Consider the following 15,122-nt stretch of genomic DNA (forward strand, 5'->3'; position numbering starts at 1 on the left):
AATTATTCCAGGGCACATCCCAAACAGGCATGTTCCCAGTCCATCCACTGAAAATGCAAGTTCAGGTGGTTGAAGCCTGTCCTTCAGACTGAAGGAACTCCTGAGTCCAAATATGCTTGACAAGCTGGCAATGGAAACAAGGTGTATGAAATATGCTTCACTTAACCACGCAAGAGAATTAATAAGTGTAACTACTATAAAGTGAGCTTTTTTTAATGGTTCTGCACATATCCCACTGAGAAGTGGATTTTTGTCAGCTGCGCATAACCTTTTGTCCACATACCTTTCTCTTGTACAGTCAACAGACTGGATTTCATTTAATTCACCTGCAGTTCAGGGTGGAATTTTGAAGCAAAAGATCTAGATATTCAACATGACTTTTGAATAGGGCAGAAAACTGAATCAAAAAGCTCTTATCAGCTGAAAGAGTATTTCTGTCTTCTGAGTGAAGTTGCCTCAGTCATAAGCAACAGCGACTGTGTAGGACACGATACTACAGACTTCATAATTTTTATTTCTTAAAAGTTGGGGTTTTTTTCTGAGAAGAATCCGAACTACACCTTCTACAAAAATTAGTAATAACCTGTATTCGATGGATTATGAACATTTTCACTCAAAAATGTGTATTTCAGAAGTATAATATACGTAGTATCTACTTCATTTTATTATCTGTTACTAATATACTTTTTGACAATATATGAAAATGGCTATAAAACCATTGAATACCATAATTAATAATTGCACTTGATTATTTATAGTAAAGTAATAGATAATTTGAATTTGCACTTATGCTCTACTACATGCTGTCACCTTTAAAGTACACATTTATTTTAAAAATCAATACCTTTTAGCTACTGCAACTTTTATAATAACTTTCAAGTAAATCAAGGAATGCCAGATATCATTTACATTTTCATCAGGTGTTTTGCAGATTTGTCCCCCAGTTTCTCTATCGCTATGCATACCTAATAGGGAGGACAAAATTATGTAATTATAATGTAATTTGTAAGTAGACACATGTCCAGTTTAGAAATGTGAAATTATTTTCCCTTTCAAATTAATAATATCTGCCATACATAACATTTTGCAACCTACAAATGTATTATGACTGCATGGAGTTTGAAGAATCTCTGGTTTTGTTCCCACACAAACCACACATACATTTGTGTGAGTTCTGAGTTCTTTAAAGATCTCTGATTTATTAGGTTATTATAGCATGAATTAGTGTAATAGAATGCAGACTATGTACATACACCATAAACTTTTGGGGGAGAAAAGCAGTATTTTAAAACAGACTAATGCTGGCAACAATATACAGCATTTATGTTTTGCTGCATGGAAACTGCAGTTTTTAAAAAGAAACATTGTCATGAAGCAATTAATCCAGTTTCTTAACTTCTTAATGGAAAAATGTTACAAGAAGTGTTATAGTAGCTCCACTTGTAAACTATCTCAGAATTCTCAGTTCTCGATTAAATATTACTGTAATGTAAATGGTTGCATGTTTCAGATTTGCAACATTTTAAGAGCTAGTAATTCCCACAAATAAAGCAATAATAAGGCTCACAGTGATCACTGAGACTCTTCCTAAAGTGGAAAATTAGTTGCTTAGGATTTCAGCTTTCCATGGGATTTTTCTTTATTGTTTTCTGCATGAAAATGTTTAATGAATATGGGAAGCAAATGTGCAAATATCCAGCTTTTCGCTGGTAGAATAATCTTCATTTTGAATTCACATTTCACAGATACAGTGTTGACTAGCTGCATGAAAAATATTAGTCCAAATCATAGAGGATTTGTTCTTAAATGATGCTACCAAGTTGTTAATGTATCTTTATATTAAGGAATATTTATTTTCTGTGAAGGAATTTATAATGTATAACCTAAATCTTTCTACTATGATATTTTGTCCTTTATGAGCTACTGCTTTGACTAGGCCAATGGTGACCTGGCTTGCAGAAATAGTGTGCAATATATTGTAATTGTAATAAATAAAAAATCTGTACTCTATGTATAATATAATATATCTGTACTATATGTATAGTATCTATAGTCCCAGCAGGACTCATGCAGGGATCATTCCTCTGTACTCAGCACTGGAAAGGCTGCAGCTCAAATCCTATGCTCAGTTTAGGGCATCTCAATACAAGAGACCCTGAGGTGCTGGAGCATGTCCAGAGAAAGGCAAGAGAGCTGGGGAAGGATCTGCAGCAGGAGTCCTGTGAAGAGCAGCTGGGGGAGCTGGGGTGTTTACCTGCAGTGTTTAGCCTGGAGGAAAGGAAGCTGAGAGGATTTCTTGTCATTCTCTACAACCCCATGAAAAGAAGTTGTAAGAGTAGGTCTCTTCTCCCAAGTAAAATGGGATAGGATGAGAGGAAATTGCCTCAAATTGTGACAAGGCAGTTTGGTTATTGGGAGAAGCTGTTTCACAGAAAGAGTTGTCAAGCATTGGAACAGGCTGCCCAAGAAAGTGTGGAGTCATTACTGAAGTTGCTTAAAAGACATGTAGATGTGGCACTTGGGGATGTAGTTTAGTGGTTGGTTTGGTAGTGCTGGATTAATGGTTGGACTTGAAGATCTTACAAATCTTTTCCAACCTAAAGGATTCTATGATTCTAGTTGCTTTAATTCTTAATTGTTTAAATATCTCTCATTTAAATCTAGTTACACAACCACACTTGTGTATTGTTTGCACGAGTAAGATGTTTGTAATGTTTGACAGCATTATAAAAACAAGTCTTGATGTAAGTATCTGGGTATTTTTGAGTCCTGCCACTTCAGTCTCTCCTCATGAAAAACTCACAAAATATGTGCTTTCCTTGGCCACAATTTTAAGCCCATCAGAATAACAACTAAATATCCCAAAGGAGTGCAGGGTATTGGCTCAGTTCCTGGGAATTGTTCTAAACTTGCAGATTCCTCTGCCTTATTGCAACTGATTCATGACTGTGATCACCAGCAAATTTACAACATTGGACGTGTTTGATAAATATCAAATCACTGATCCAGGCTGAAATAATTTGTAAGTGCGACACATGTAAGCAAATATGTTTGTACAAATGAAAATCAAACACCTGTATTTTTTAAAGACTTCTCTGGATTATTTTGAAATTTATTTATGATGGGTTATTTTTTATATATGCAAGATAATATGACATAAATTTAGGAAATCATACCACTGAAGAATATACTTAATGAAATCTTCATTGTTACAAGAAGATACCATAGAATATCTGGTTTAGTTTAGCATATGTACACTTTTTAATGTAGGTGGTCTCTATCTGGAAAATACATGATAAGAAATACGATTCAAATAAATTAAAAGTTAATATTTTAGCTAGGACCAAGAAGAAACCTACAGCTAAAGGTAAATGACTTTTCATACTTAGGGGAATAATATTTTTAGCAATATTATTATCCTTGGAATTACACCATTAAAACTTACTACATTATATTAGAATTTTCTTTATGTTTCTTTCTGCCAAGTATTATACCTCGGGATCAATAAGTAGATAATAAACTTCATTTCTTACATTGAACAATTACAAATGTGATCTATGGCAGCTGAAATGTAGTACTAGAATGAAGTAGCATTCTAAATCCATGTAAGTAGCCTCCTTATGGAGAAAAAAACAGCACTGGAGTTATTGGACATTTCTGCTACAAACAAAGCAATGAGAGTGAAACAAGAACAATGAATCAAACTGATTTCCTACCTTGCTGTCTACAGCTCTCGTCTTTCTGTTTTACTGGTAAATTGCAGATACTTACTCTTCTTTTCAAAGTATCTACAAATATACATCTCTGACCATATTTTTATCTGTGCACTGAACTTTTTACCCAACACTGCAGTGTTTGACAGTAGTGGGAGCTGTGTGTGAGGATGTAGGATAGCATATGGCCTGAGGTCCAGCTGGATGTCTGAGCATGTCATTCCAGACACAGGTTTGGATTGCTCAGTAATTAGCAACTGACTGTTTAATATTGTTAACTCATTTATTTCTTTGCAATTCATGTCCCGCTTTTCAAAATTCTAAAAGCACAAATTGTGCATGTGCCAGCAAAAAAATAATAGTAATGAGCTCATTTCCATACCACTGGACCCATTTTCATGCTGACTGTTGGTGATTTCCAAAACCGAGCTTTACTGGCAAACAGGGTTCTGCTAGCATTGTCCTTCCAAATGCCTGGAGGAAATAATCCCAGGTTTCAAATGGAAGAATAAAAAATATGCTCAGTTCTGTCTAGGTTTTAGCTTTACTTTTGTTATGAGCTGCAATAGACCATAGTAAATTCAGCTTTGGAAAAATAATTATTTCTTTGTTAACAGTTTTAGGTAATTGTGTTCCTGCTCATTAGATGCCACAGATTCAGACAGTTGAGCTCTCCTTGCTCTATCTCATTGAGGCAAAGAGACTTACTGTGATTTGTCAAATGCTGGCAACTCTACGGCTCTGCCTTTTCTATTACCAGGCTGCAATCTGCCTTGGAACAGATCTGCAGTGGAAAGTTTTTCCTCCAGGGATTTGTGCTTCATCGTTGAGGTGTATCTGTAATCACGCAACAGAACAGTTCTGCAGATGTGGCACCAAGAGGGAAATATTCAGTGGTTTGTTCTTGTGATTCACTTGAGCACAACCCCACTTGCCCCAAGAAGGGCCATCTTTTTTTGCAATAGGCTGGAAACCCTCATCTCTTATTTCTGCAGTTGCTATTTTAGTGCTTGTGTCCATTTGCCCTTCTAGTTTTGAAGTGGTTGTCCCCTTTTTTATTTGCCAAAGGCCACCTTCCATTTTCAAGTCAAGTCCTACCATCAGGTATTGTTTTGGAAAGCCTATGTGGATGAAGTGGGGGCTTTGTGCCACTTCATTTGTTTATCACTGACCATTGAACATTACAAAGCACTCTTTCTGATTTAGGCTTACTGCACTCCTGCTCCTGAGTCAAACTGCCCCAGGGCCAGAGAGGATGGCTGATTCTGATTCTGATTCCAATCAGTTCTCAACAAATAACAGTCAAGGTGAGTCCACAAAGCACACACTGGAAATCCTGGTTCCAGGAAATGATCTGTTTTTTTCTTCTGCTGTCGCCTTTAGCTTAAGGTTGACTGTATTTATGGGCTTTTCATGCAAGTATTCCTTTGTTAATATATTATACTGGGAAAAGTTTAGATTTCTTCTACATTTTCTGGCTTTTTAAAAATACAGTGGTAAAAATACACATTTTGTACCTAAACTGTAACTTCTGTTCTTGAAGTGTTCTTGTTCTCTCTTATATTTTTTTCCAATGCAGAGAACCACTTTGTAGCTCTGTGCCAGGATATGTGGCAAAAGTAATTGATTGTACCCTGCAAATAAATTCAGTGTTCTACCAATAATTTTGTACTTTTTAAGACACAGTCTGACATTCACTGAAACTTGTGTATAGTCCATTCACTTTGGTTTCATTGAACTGAGTTTTTAGTCTATTCACTTTGGTTTCATAGAACTGAATTTAGAATTATACATGCTTTAGTTTTCTTCTCAGGTCCCAAGGAAAACAAATGAGAGAATAAGGAAGGAAATCTCCCTGTATCTATCACTGAGTATTTAATGGATACCTTGTTGACCATATTGCAGCACATAGGAAAATTTTGTGTTTTCTTAAACCTAAACACTTATGTAAGACCTAAACACTTAAACACAAGAATGTATGATAACATCTGATAAGTTATTTATTTACTATTGCTGACAATAGCTCATCCTGGAGGCTAGAGTTGGAGTCAAGGGTACCTTTTTGAGCAGGATATAAAATGAAAATGCAAATCTATTATTATGAAATGAAGTGAGACATCTATTCAGCTGCACTTCTGAATCTATTGGTTCCCTCCTAAATCCCTATTAAGGTCTCACTGCTACATATCTACAGCAGGAGGTTAGATGTGCAGGTAATCTCGCTGATCATCTCTTAAACCTGAGATCATTTGAGGACCTTTATCAAGGCTCCTTTCCAAAGAGAGGTTCCCATTGCATCTACCCACTTATTCTTAAGGGAGGGTAGTTTTTTGGTTAGTTGTTGAGACTGAGTTATGATTTTGTGTTATTCTTTACTTAAATTATTATTATAATAACAAGGTGCTAAATTCTCTTAATGGAACCTATACAAGGATTTTTATGGACAAATCAAATACTCTGTGCTTGCCTAAGTATTTTGTCTCTCTGGTTGCTAAGGACCTTTCTTTGTGGGCTGCATATCACAACTGATTTCTTAGGTGTCCTTACTAAGGTTAGCACAACAGGAACCTAACAACATAGTCGTACTCAATGCCACACTTCCATCATAATGAGGGCTTTAGCTTTTCTTCCGTGTCCTCAGAAGGTAAAAGTGGGTAGGCACAACAGCTTTCCAAAGATTCTAAATATCAGTCAGTCTTTACATTGTAGATGATGCATGTCTGCCAGAACAAACAATAAAGCCTTTATATTCTGAATGCAGCCTGGCAAATCCCTCTGCATCTACGGCATTCCATAGGATTCTGATTCATCTCTTGACCGTAGCTGATACGTATTGAAATCTGTTGCTTGTGCAGTACTTCCTGCCAGGTAATGCAATATGCAGGGGGCAAGCATCAAGGAACTGAAAAGGATTCCCAGCTTCCTTGGTACGGGTTTCACTGCAGAACTGTCTAAAGATGACCAGCACATTAAACAGATTTCATACACTGAAAAAACCCAGAAACCCTAAATTAAACAGTATTATTTTTAGAAGGAGCAAGGAAATTTCTCGAAGTAAAATTTACAAATCAATTGGTAATTCATTTACAGTTGCTTTCCAGTTATAAAATTGAGGATAGATTAATGCTAGGCAATGCCATGCATGGATAAATTGCAGTCATTTGATTTGCACTGAATCTAGGCTTCTAAATGAGGGTACATTTCTGCTGAGCACTGATCTCTTTTTTTATTTGTCTACATGTTGATCTTCTAAAAGGCTGAATCAATAGAGAGATTGATAACAAGGAGCTTGAGAAATTTATATTTATCATCTGAACAAATGATGAAATATGCTGAATAACTGGAAGATTGCTATGTGCTACAAATTCCCTTTTTCCTCACTGCTGTGGCTGTTGCTGTTCTTTTCAGGTGCAAAAAAGTATTCCAGAAAAATCCTTCAAAGTGTTAGTACAGAAAATTTGGTTCCTAAATCAGTATGGAAATTTTTATAGTTGCTTAAACAATTATTACAGAATGCTATTATGCCCAATAGGATGATAATAAAAAAGTGGAATATAAATAGATATAAAAAATATAAAAGGTATGTGTTTTTAATTAATATTTACAATTTTACTTATAGCTAAAATAAGTTTAGCATGTTTGAATTTTTTTTTGTGTGGTATAATGATGCCAGTGCTGTAAGTTTGCAGTATAAATTATTAGAAGAAACTTTCTGATATAAAAAATCAACATTGGCTATTGATTAAATTTAATTATTTTAGTACTAAATTTAGTACTAAAATTTTGATGAAATGCAGGTGTAACTAAGGGTAATATGGATTTTCTGATTGTCTTGAAAAGGGCCAGAATTTCACTGTAAGAGATTAGGAAGTTCTGTGATATTATGCAGTACATATATATAAACTTGTACTAATTTTTTTCTCTCAGGTTAGAAACTGTTATTTTCAACAAAGTAACACACAATTGGAAATGCATATATCTAGCAATTTTGAATACTGGCTATTAATTTACTATCTACTTATTGATGCTACAGATATCGTCAGAAAAAACACAAATATTTTTCTTCAGAGATTTTTATTCATGTGCTTAGTATACAATTTCAGAAATGTTTAAAATTTTTGATTATTTTAAATATGGTTTTAACTATTTCTCTTAGCAGCTTATAGAGTTGAATGTAAATATAACTATCTTTCTCTATCAAGCATTTTCAAACATTTTGATTTTCCCAAACTGTAATGTTAAAATTGTAATATGCCAGAAATATCCTCAAGTTCACTGGTGCTTTAAGACTGTCAATCATTATGAAGCAACCAGAAAATCTTCTTTGTTCTCTTTCTGCTCTATAAAAACATATCCTAATGTGATCACTAGTCATTCTTGTATGTTGCTTTTTATTGCCTGAGAATCCAAACTAGAATAGTGGCATTTTCTTTACTTACCAGTGACATAAAATTCATTACAAGTGTTAATTTTATAGGGGAAGATGGCCCAACCATGTATTAAGCTCATTGTTTTGTATCTGAAACAGATGTTGCCACAAATATCATTGTTGTGCTGTATGTCTCTTCTTTTTCTCTCTGATATGTGCCTGTGAGTGCCTTCATATTTTTTTAATTTCTTTCCCATGTATTTTTCAAATGAAAGACATCTGTCTAATAATAACAAAGATTTCTTAACAGCTAAATCTCCATTTGCAGTCAGTGTGGCAACTTTTCCCCCTCTGTTAACTGTGAGTGTCAACATTTCCTTCTACAGCAGCATAAATTGCTGATTTCTAGCATATGGGCATGGAATGCCAGATACGTTGTGGCTTAGCTGAGGCATTAAAGAAATCTCTCAGTGTTGCCGAATGCTGCTGCTTCCTAGGATCGAGGGAATGAACGATGTGAATTTAGCGTTACAGAAATAAAAGGAGAAGAATATTTGGATTTTGGTACTATTTGAGGGAAAAAAAAAAATAAAAAAAAAAGAGGGAAGAGGAAAAGTCCTAGCTTGCCACTATCCCTTGTTATTCCACATGCAGTGCCAGGCTAGCATGGAGTACAGCTGAGCCCTTTTAAAATGTAAGTACAATCCTCAAGAGCTGCATTGAAATAACAAAACACATCACATGTTATAAATGAGTGAAAACAGAATCTCTAAATGTAGAAAGGACCATAAGAAATGCAGCCTAACTTTGTGAGAGGTAGAAAAACATGAACTGCATTTTTAGGATCGTGTGTTGTCACTTTAAAAAACCCTTCATACTGGACAAAGTCTAAATGTGCCCTACCAAGTTTGGCTCATGTAATTATACTAAATAGGAGCCTACGACACAGAGTACATTGTTTAAAGACTACTTCAGGATGGTTTAGGGAGAGGATGATATAATCTAAATATGTGATAAAAAGAGATTACGGGTACATATAATATTCCACACTGGCAGGCATTCCTATCATGTCATATCAAAGTCTAGCAAAATGTTGAAAGTTAGAAATGTTATCTAGCATTAGCAGGCATTTAAGGAACGTCTCTTGAATATTTCTAGCATAAAAAAGTATTTCATGTGATGTAAATGAATGGTAATTTTCTGACTTTAAAAGAGAACTGTGCCAGTATATTTCAGCATTCTGGACCCAATTCTGCAAACATGGAGATGCTTTCAATTTGCTCTGCCTGCCTTCCCGCCTTAGATGGCTGCGATTGCAGCGAAATTAATCCATTTAAAAATCTGCGGCTTAAACTTAAGGATTTTCAGTTTTTTCCCCCTCTCTTTTTTTTCTTAGAATATCAATAAGTTCCAATTGAAGAGCGGATTCTTTTGCAATTCAGGCATGTGCCGGCGATAACGGGCGAGTTGGCATGAAGAGAGGCAGAGATGGATTAATTATGCAGAGAACATGGAAATTCTGCTTATCATCGGCTAGCAAAGGAGCCCAGCTCACATAATCAGCAAACGAAGGGAGAGAAAAAAATAACAATGCAATGGCACCTTCCAGCCCATCATCAGGATTTTTTCTACCCCCTTGTAATTAAAAAATAACATACACTTATAGCCCTATCTCCTGTGCAGGAAAGGAGTGGATGTCCACAAAATAATTGCAGCGGGATATTAGAGCTGGGAACAAGGGCTGTCCATTCCTAGTGTCCCTTACTCTCTCCCTCCCTCTTTTCTGGCCTCTCCTAGGCACTTTTCCTTCTGTCTGCATTCAGAATCAGATGAATGTCTCAGGTGACATCCTATCTCAGTGTCCATAAGCCCCAAATCTCACCCTTATCAAGATTCAAGCAAACATATATATGATAAATATTTGAAGTACTGAAGCAGTGGGATATATCCTGATCACCTATGAGCTATCTGCAGAAAATCACTTTGATGAAAACCCTTCCGAACGGTCTTTCTGAGTTACAAAATAAACTGATTAAGAGGATTTTTTGGCTGTTGCTATTTCACTTTTTCTCAAAGAAGATCATGCTACCTGTAAAGTTGTTTTTTTTTTCTTTTGTCTCATGCTTTTTAAAACACAAGGTAAAAAATAAAGCAAAAGATTGATTGTTCAGATAAAATTATGGCTGCTTAACAAGGTTCAGTAGCAATATATTTGAGGAGACTGATAAAATAAAAAAGAAGAAATCTGTTTCTTGTAAAAAAAAAAACCTATACTGATTCTATATTTATCATTGTTCATTTTACTAATGATATATCTCATGCAAATTAAGGTGCAGACAGTATATTTTACAATTTTTCTCCATAGACAGCCAATTTTACAAATGTGTTTTTCTGCTTCTGTAACCATCTACTATTTTGCCCATTTCTACCTGTAAGTCATGCTCCCAGACTTCCTGAGCCCTGGTGTCCCTCCCCCCAGACCCATTGGTCAGCAATAGAGGCCAAACACAGAGAATGAAGCCCAGAATGGTAAAAAATTATGCAAGTAGGAAGGGAGAGCAGTAGGCCAGGATTATAAAGCTGGCTGTCTCTGGGAATTTAATTTATTCATTGAGTTCCTCCAAAGCAGGGGACCAGTGTGGGGCGCAGTTTGCACACCAGTAAATGAGCTCCTGGGGACTTTGATGATAACTGATTCTCTGCTAAGTTTGTAAAAATTTTTAATCCCAATTCAGAAACAGTGATGAAGCTGGAACAGAAAAATCTGATTCCATTGCAAAGTTATGCATGAAAAATCAGTAATAAATTTTCATCAGTATCCTTAAGAAAAGAAACGCATTTACAAAACTGGCATCTTAAAGACAAGACACTGTTCCAAACTCTGCTCTGAGGCTCCATAGTGTAAATCCAGAATAAATCCACTGAGCTCATTACATTATATAATCAAAGCAGTGCTAATGTATATGTGCACACATAGTCACACACAGTTTCAGACAAGGTTCAGGAGGGTGAAGCTTATGCTATTTGTTTCGGCAGTACAAGACCCTATCCAAAATCCTACATTAAAATTACTTCAGTGTCGTTTCTTTGTTTGTTTTAAATGAAATTGGAACAGAACAGATCTTAGACATCACAGCTCTTCCAGCACTGCAGGGGTGCAGCAGCAGCAGCAGCAGCATGTGCGCTCCAGGAAAAATCACTTCTAGCCTGAGAAATCCCCTTGTCCAATTGTTCTGCATCCCAGCCACTTCTCCTAGTGCAGATGCCAGCTAGGGGCATTTAGAGTTCAGTGTTCTCACCTAGCTGTTTTGTGAATAGGAAATTACCTGAGATCTTCAATCCTTCAAGTCACAACAGTACTTTGGGAGTAGATTGATTCTAAGATTTATTTCACTATCCCCATACATCCCTCAAGCTTCATGGGAAAGTGAAGGTCACTTTACTCTGGTCACACTGCCTGAGTATCAGAAGGAAAAAGCTGGGACTGGGAGAAAGAAGAACCACCCCACTTAAGAGAAGATTAGATTCAACAACATCTAAGGAACATGAAGGTGCATAAGGAGTTGATGAGATGAGATGCATCTGTGGGTCCTGAGAGAATTGGCAGAGAAAGCAATTATGCCACACACTGAGAGTAAAAGGGGAAATGTAGCCCTCATTTTTAAAAAGGAAAAAAAAAAAGAAAGAAAGATCTGGGGAATGACAGGCTAGTCATTCTCACCTCAGTGTCCTGCAAGATCATGGAGCAGATGCTCCTGCAAACTGCTAAGGCACATGGAAAACAAGGAGGCGATTGATCACAATCAATATGGCTTCACTAAAGGAAAATTGTGTCTGGAAAATTTGATGACCTTCTATGACAGGGTTGCCGTGTTATTGGATGAGGTAAGAGTGACTGGTGTCATCTACCTGGGCTTGTGAAAAGCATCTGCCACTGTCCCACACAACATCCTTGTCTCTAAACTGGAGAGACATGGATTTGATGGATTGACCAGTCATGGATAAGAAATTGACTGGATGGTTGTGCTCAAAGGGTTGCTGTCAATAGCTTCACGACCAAGTGGGCAGACTCTCTTACAAAAAAGACTTGAAGATATTAGTTGATGAGAAGTTCAAAATGACATGTCAATGTGCTCTTGCAGCCCAGAAAGTCAGCTGCATCCTGGGCTGCATCAAGAGGAGTATGGCCAGAAGGCTGAGGGTGGGAATTCTTCCATTCTGCTCTGCACCAATGAAATCCCTCTTGGAATACGCATCCAACTCTTGGGCCCCAATCAGAAGAACATGGATCTACTGGAGCAAGTTCAGAGAAGGGCCATGAAGATGATGTGAGGGCTGGAGCACCACTCACTCCTATGAAGATAGGCTGAGATAGTTGGGGTTTTTCAGCCTGAAGAGGAGAAGGCACTGGAGAGCTGTCAGATCAGCTTTCCAGTACCCAAAGAGGGCCTACAAGAAAGCAGGATGGGTACTGCTAACAAGGGCAGGTAGGGATAGGACAAGGGGTAATTGTTTTAAACTGAGAGGGTAGATTTAGAGTAGATATTATGAAAAAACTCTTTACTATGAGGTTGATGAAGCACTGGTCACCCAGAGAAGTTGGTGATGCCCCATCCCTGGAAGTGTTCATGACCAGGCTGGACGGAGCTTTGAGTAACCTGTTCCACTGGTAGGTTCCCCTGTCCATGGCAGGGAGGTTGGAACCATGATGGTCATTAAGGTCCCTTCCAACCCAAATAATTCTATGAATCTATGGTAGCAGCCTTAGTGTGGCTATAGAGGAGACACAGGCAATCCCAGATTGATGGCAGTCCTGTTGTGTAGCTGTTTAGTGTTGAACGCAATTTAATAAAAAAAAAAAAATAGAAAAAGAAAGGTAAGAGATAATTGAAATGAAAGGTCCATAGTCACAGGAAAACATTAGAGGTACAGTCACCAGAAAAACTAAGTACTCTCTAGATTAACTATGTCTATACATTAAATTTGGGCTAGTAATTAGTAACAACTTCATTGCAGAGGCAACAGCTGGTCACCTGGCTAAGAACTGTTTGTGAGTAGAAGAAATCACTGTGAGAATCTAAACCAGCTACCCACATTGTCCTTGAGCCTATAAATAGATCTGCAAAGCCAGGTGTATGTTCATGCAGAGATGCAGCTACAAGTTCCCTTGGCAAGTTTCATCTTTAACAGTTCCTGGTATTAAGCAGGTTTTTGTTGCTTTGCTATGATAGAAACTTTGCATAGAGTGCATACTTCTATAATCTTTTACATTTCCTGAAAACAAGTTTCAACATCTTTCACAATAGGAGGCAGATAATAGAATTCTCAGTAACCGTAACAGTAAATGGATTTGTAATCTACCCATGATTAAAATTATTTTCATCATGAAGCAGAATTCTCATTATTGCCATTTTAATATTATCAACTATAAAGTGTCTCAGTGATTGATACTATAGACAGCAAACCCCTATATTATGGTAATTAAATCTAAAATGAATCAGCCATCCTTATACGTCTCAGTATAACACCTGATTATTTAAAAACAATTATATTCTGGTGTCACCTAATGGGGGACACCACTCTAAGAAATATACTGGAATAATAACTGCTCAGGGTCAAGAAGTAGATCCACAGGCAAAAAAAAAAAAAAAGAAAAAAAAAGAAAAAAATATTGTTCCTAGTTTAAAATAAAGGGCATTTCAATTTGTGAAGACTTTTGGTCTAATCTTTTTATAAATTCTAAAACCTTTGCACAAGTCTGATAACAGATACCCAAAATGTGGGCATCTCTTTGCTCACAGTATTTGCATGTATGTTTTAACAGGCCTGTAAGAGAGGAAAAAACCAAACCCTTTTGCCTTTAAATGTTTTGTCTTCAAAGGAAACCAAGTAACTGTGAGAACAAAATAAACTCTCTCCTTTTCAAAAAAGGTAGTTGTTCCTGCCCCTCTCACAATTTAGTACTGTCTTAAATTCAGGCTAGCTCATGGATTAGTAGCTCTTCAGGACAGATGTCAATATCTGGAAATGCTAAACTTGGCAAAAATATTCTAAAAACAATAGTTGTTCACCCTTACCCTACAATATTATTTTATTTGGACAGTAACTTCTCAACCAGAAGAGCATTTATACCTTTTATCCCTTAATCTTCAGTTGTTTTTCAGTGCATTTTACCACAGCCTGCTCTTACAAGCGACTTTTTTCATTTTGGTGAAATTTTAGTACAAAAAAATTCTTTAGTGCCTCTGTTCATTTGCAGATTTCACCAGGCTTGCAAAAGCACACCTGTTGTGCTGTCTGGATTTCCTTTTCTGATCATAGGCTTCTGACAAAGAGGGGGGAAAAGAAAGATTTTTATCAAACACTCTTCACCGGACAATGAATTTTCTTCACCATTTGAATGTATCTGTGGAATGCCTGAGTGATTCATTACAGCAGATTCTGAAGTATGACAATGGGCCGCAGAAATGACTGATGGTATCTTTTTCCTGATTTCATTTCCCTGATCCTCTTCATCCCTTGGCCTGTGTACCTCGATTAATTAGAAACCAGGGATTTTCACTCATCAGCTGATGGGTTTCATGCTCCACTCTGTCACAAATCTGCTGCTTGCACTATCTCTCTTACAGCTGGTGGCTGCTTTAAAAACTTTCTTTTTTCTTTTTTCTTTTTTTTCCCCTTTTTTGAAGCAGTGCTTTGTGACTACAGGTTTAGGCCTTTTTAAGATTCAGACATATTTTTAAAAAGAGATTAAAAATTAAAGTAAAGAAGATTCAAAATCTCTGATTAAGTTAATCCCTATCCAAATGATACTTGTCCAAAAATGAACTTTTTGAAGAGATAATAATGTAAATGTTTCATAGCTCTCAGCTTTCCAAGTTCTTTTTCAAGATATAATAATTGAAGTATTATGCAAAGGATGAAAGTATATAAATATGATTTTTGTGAAAAAGGCCCATACGCTCAGTTCACATGCATTTTAGTCCTGCCTATACTATATTGTTAAGCCAATTGCATTTCAGATTTCACTTGTATGAGGC

At 36.5% G+C, this 15,122-nt stretch overlaps 1 long non-coding RNA gene across 1 annotated transcript; it reads left to right on the forward strand.

Annotated features, from left to right (window-relative positions):
- Positions 1-704: 704 nt before the first annotated feature.
- Positions 705-10,123, forward strand: LOC147655353 (uncharacterized). The gene is made up of 2 exons (XR_015284473.1): positions 705-5,020; positions 9,479-10,123. It is a non-coding gene; the product is annotated as an uncharacterized LOC147655353 (long non-coding RNA).
- The last annotated feature ends 4,999 nt before the right edge of the window (positions 10,124-15,122 follow it).

Source organism: Cyanistes caeruleus, chromosome 1 (assembly GCF_971803275.1).
Source record: "Cyanistes caeruleus chromosome 1, bCyaCae1.hap1.1, whole genome shotgun sequence".
Classification (NCBI taxonomy): Eukaryota; Metazoa; Chordata; class Aves; order Passeriformes; family Paridae; genus Cyanistes; species Cyanistes caeruleus.